Below are 5,346 nucleotides of genomic sequence, written 5' to 3' on the forward strand. Positions count from 1 at the left end.
CCACCTCAATACCCAATAGCTGAAGAAGAGCCATCCCATTCCCATAACTTTAAGGTAGGACCTTTCCTTTAGGTTTTAGGAGACCTGCAATGAACTCTCTGCCCTCTCCAAGTAGATTCAAACTCATGCCTCCCACTCACAAAGAGCCTCCTCACCAGGCAGCATTAAGAATTTCCAATCCCTCCCAGCTGATACTGTTCCACTTTGCAGCCCTTACCTGGGTCTGGGATCCAGGTGCCTCCCTCCCAGGAGAGCAGCCTAATCAGCAGACTAGTGACTCACCCTGGCCCTTTGTGTGAGCTCTGAATTATTGCCTGCCAGGTGGAAGGGCTCCAGAGCCTGCCAGATCCCGCTGCCCTCAGATACCCTTCAGCCCAGAGGCTAGACCACTCAGCAGCTGGTTGGGAAACATCTGCTCAAATCAACTTTCTTCCTGATTCAGCTGCCTCCTCACCAAATATCCTACTCACCTCCCTGGGGAGTGCTATGGGAGCCTGCTGCCTTTCATTCTTGGCCTTGGATCTCTTCCAATCTCAAAATAATTTCATATTTTTTCAATGCATAAAGCAAGTGGACTAATTCCTGAGGGTGCTGGTTAGCACTTTGTGGGTTTTCTGTGACTGCATATTCACATGAAATAAGACTTTTTAGACAAGAAGGATAAAATATATTCACTCTTCTTCTCACCCAATGGTATAGACACTCTAAGAAAAAAGAAATACTGAAGCTGAGTTTCCCATTTCCTGCACAAAAATGCCAGTAGCTGAGCAATCTCTCATGGAGCAGATGTATCCTACTCTTATTTCTCCTTCAACTTTTGGTTACTCAAAAAAAAAGACTCTGTGGAATGAAATTACCAGGACATTTAACCTAAAATGTCCAAGGAATATCAGGAAACTTCACCTATGACCAAAAAGTAATGATAGAAAAAATGGACCATCATTTCCAGGTCCATCTTTTCCAGGTGCAACTTTTGATGAAGCTAATGACATTTTTATTTTTATATAGATTAGTTAACCACTGTCATGATATAACTATATCCTCTTCAGTGACTGATGTATGTTCTGACCAAGGCACTGGGTAGGAGGAGGATCTGAAGCCCACTGCAGACATCTACAACTACTGGGGTTACTACTAAGTTTGCAACTGAGTTACCTCCTTACTTATACATTAAAAGGTTATTTTTATTCCAGAATTAAGTTTTGCTCTGAAGGGAATTTTCATTTCTCATTACTATGAAATATATACTACATTCACTGAAATTTTTCTAATTTGGAAAGAAGTAGAAGAAAGTTTATCTAATCCTGTACAGATGCATCTATACGGATGGGGCTTTGAGCATCCTGGTGTAGTGGAAGGTGTTCCTGTCCATGGCAGAAGGTCAGATGATCTCTAAGGTTCCTTCCAAGCCAAACCACTCCATGATTCTCTGAAGTGTATGACTTCCCAACCTTAATATTGCATTTCTTGCTTTCTGAATGCTTGGCCACCCAGCCTGAACTACATTGAAGCTTGTTGCTTGCTCAGAATAAATATCAGCTTCCATAGGGATGCACAACTATGTTTATTTGTTAGGCACTATCTCCTGAATAATATTTGTCAACTTCCAGAGACACCCAAAAACAGAATTGTATAATCAAGCTGGCAGGGGAGAAGGTAGAGGCAAAAATCAAGCAGTGGTCATTAAAATAGAATTATTATATTCTTATACTGATTTCATTACCTGAGTAGAGATTTTTTTGCATTTGACTCTGGGGCAAACAATATAGACATCCTGAGCTATATAGCATTAGATCCACTGTGTTCAGTAGGAACACACTGCTCTGGAAAAATTGTGGAGATTTCCCAGGAAGGAATCACTATTCCCAAACACTCCTTTACAGATATAAGTTGGTCAGCACTCTCTAGCAATAGAGACTACAAATGCCTGGAGCAGAAATAATATTTGAAGGAGGAAACAGAAGCCAGGATGAAAGCAGCCTAATCACCAGGGGACAAACTGGGAGTAAATATGGTGGGTAAAATTTAATGGGGAGCTGTAGGCTTGGAGTTCCTCTCTTGTCCTCCCTGCCTCCCTGGAGCAGCAGGTGACTTGACAGATTTTCAGAGTTCTCATGTTGAGACCTGAACAGGAGCTGAGAAGACAAAAAGCTGTGAATCCCCTTCAGCATCAGTCCCAGCAAAGCAAATGCTCAGCAGCACCCATGCCAGCCTGCCCACTGCTGGGGGGAGCCAGACTGTTTCCTCCCCCACCGTGTCCGTGACTGAATGATGACAGATCAGATCACATTCCACCTATGTTCTCACCCAGAAAAAAATGTCTGAACTCTGGAGAGCCTCCTTCAGGTTTCTAGGTTTATACCAAAGGCACAAATGCCCTCTAACTCCCCCAAACTCCTCCCGTATGTCCCAGGAAGCACAAACCCAGGATGCCGCGGGGCAATTTAAAGGCTTGCATTGCCGAATAAACAGTGACAAATTGTAGATTAAGAAAAAGCCTGTTATTTGTGTGCAAGAGGCAGCCTTTGCCGCCAAATGGATTCATCTGTCATTGCTACTGATTGCTCCCTTTCCACTCAACGTCCCCTAAGAAAAATGTAAATCCTATGTAAATCCTTTGTTATCGCCCGACAATGTGCGTATCACAAGCTGCATGGGTTAGAACACAGGTCCATTTTTCTCCAGACTACACCACTCCTCTTTCAAATTTCAAGGTCTTAATGTCTCAAGAGTGAGGCTGCAGAAGGCGTTCAAACCCCCTGGGACTGGCTGAGCGAGGAAAGCCCTCACAAGAGGAGGAGAAGGGGAATCTCTTTATGGGTTTTGCTGCTGCAATCAGCCCCACTGCAGTTTATTCTCTTCAGGGAGATGAATGGTGGCTGAAATACAAACCCAGAGCTCAGAAGAAGAGCATCTCCCCATGGTGAAGAGGAAAGCATAAAGAGGAGGGAGGGAAAGCTAAACAGCAGGGAAGTGTAGAGATTTCACCTGCAACAGCACTTTCCCCAAAATTCGTTCCTGTCTTTGTTCCAGATTGTCACCTCCATGCCACATTTTCTGAGTTATTGTAGAAAAAATATAAAATATAAAGGTAGTAGCCAGCCCCATGTTTACAGAAAAGCCAGCAGCAGTTAATCAAATTAATCTGAGGGTTGTGGCACTCAGCATTTGTTTCTGAAGCATTTATCAACCCTTCTCACTGAGTAACCTGTGAAACACTGTGCCAGCCTGCCCACCAAATCCCAGAAGCTCACAGACATGTACAGGTCATTGAAAGCTACATTAGCTTATCTCCTTCTCATAACAGCAGGACATAAAATACAAGTTACTTTTCAAATTTTGCTCTCAATACACTTTCATGGCACTCACAGGTGGATTTCTACCCTGTGAGTATTCCCTGGTTGGAATAACATCAGCCTGACTATCAATCCAACAGAAGTCCTTCTAGTTTTCCAGAGGCCAGTATTCCTCTTTGAAAATCCAGCCCCAGAGAGCTGAGTGTGGAGCTGTGATTACAAAGATAAAGAGTGAGGAGTTCCTTTTTGTCAGGTGGGCTTGAAAATCTCGGATTTCTGGGGTTTGTGATTACCTACTTAAATAGGTGTATGGAAAATCACTGTTATTAGATAATAATTTAATGAATGCACACCATTATTAAGGATGACTCCTGACATGTAAGTCCAGCTGCATCCAGGGAGTTGCAATTATTATTATTATTATTATTATTATTATTATTATTATTATTTATACCTTTTAAAGCTCAGCTTATTTTAAGGTGACAGGTTGCCTGAGATAACCCTGAGGTACCTCTAGCTTACTTCTCATGGTAGAAGTCAAGTTACCTCTAGTTTAAGCTATAGATGTTTGCTGAAGGAGTAGATGTTTGTGTGCACTTGCAGGCAGTGGTAAGTTGGGATTATTTACTCTATCACCCACAATTAAAGACTTTTCACTCTCTCCAAAGACTACAAGACTTTGCTGTTAAGGACAATTTTTGTGTAGTGAAGTAGACCTTCGCTGCTTTGATTCTAACTCTCAGGAGCTGAGATCTGCCATGCAAAGATTTGAAAAGGCTCTCCCAAGCATGCATTTCTACCCCATCTCTCATCCCCAAACCCAGCTGCAAAGACCTGTTCCTTTGTTTGCTGTTTTGCCATATAACTCTACTCTGTGCGTCCTTTCTCTGCTTTTGTCACATCACACCTAAGCTACTTATCTCCACCTTGGCAGTCCTTATTATTTCTAATTTGGTCTCCTTCATGGGATACACCATTAAAAACTCAGCAGGTGTCCTGGTGGAGAAGACTGCTGCAAGAAATGTTTTCTCTTCCACGTGTAGATTTAGGGAAGGACTCCTATCTCTTTACTGTCTCTGATGTTGCTAGACAAATGATCTTTTTTAAGGGGTGTACTGATGTGTCTGTGAGCATCTGAAGGAAGAATTCAACCTCATGCTAATTAGCTAATTACACTGAGACCATCTCTCTTTCCTCACAGCTCTCAACCATTTCTGCAAGATTCCTCCTGCCCATCAACCCTCAACTCTCTCTTCCACAGTCACGTTCTATCTGTGTGGCTTGAGTTCCCCGTAAACAGCAGTGACACGATACTGTGCAGGGATTCCAGGGCAGGGAGGAAAGCAAAATTCTGATGCCTTTGTGGGCATCTGTGTTTTTGCAGATGCAGAAGCAGCCCAGAACAAGCACTGGTCTAAACAGCTGTTTGGCCACAGCCCTGGGAACAGAGACAGTGTTTTGCCTACATAGCTATGATACAGGCCAGCTACAAACTGAAATTGCTGAAATATTTGAAGAAATCATGTCTTTCTAAGGGTCTTCTGCCAGTAAGAAGCCCATAGTCCAGCCATGGACATTCACACTGCACAGAGACTGCCAAGCAATCCAGTATCAGAAACTCTTATCTACTTTTATGGGCGGCAGACCCAAAACTGTTCAAAAGAAGCTCAAGATGACAGATGCCATCCCTAGGCCATACAAGATGCCTGCATGGTCATATCAGGCATTGTACAGGTCACTCATGGTAGGGTTCACACCTAAAACCAGAGTGGGTGTGAACAGGGTTAACACAGGCTTGGACATAGAGCACAATTTGGCTGAGTAAGGTGTAAACTTGAGGCTTTACACAAAATGCACTGAGGAGATGTGGCCAGGGACACTGAGGATCACATTCACAAGGTACTTGTGTGCCTTCAGCTCTACACAGGCCCCCGATGGAGTTTGCAGAAGTGAGTGCAGAGAGGTAATGAGTTATCTAAAGTCCTGCTATCTCAGTACTGTTGAAGATCAAGGAATGAGTGCCTACATCTATGAGATTTTGGAAAGCTTT

The sequence above is a fragment of the Molothrus aeneus genome, chromosome 5, assembly GCF_037042795.1.
Source record: "Molothrus aeneus isolate 106 chromosome 5, BPBGC_Maene_1.0, whole genome shotgun sequence".
NCBI lineage: Eukaryota > Metazoa > Chordata > Aves > Passeriformes > Icteridae > Molothrus > Molothrus aeneus.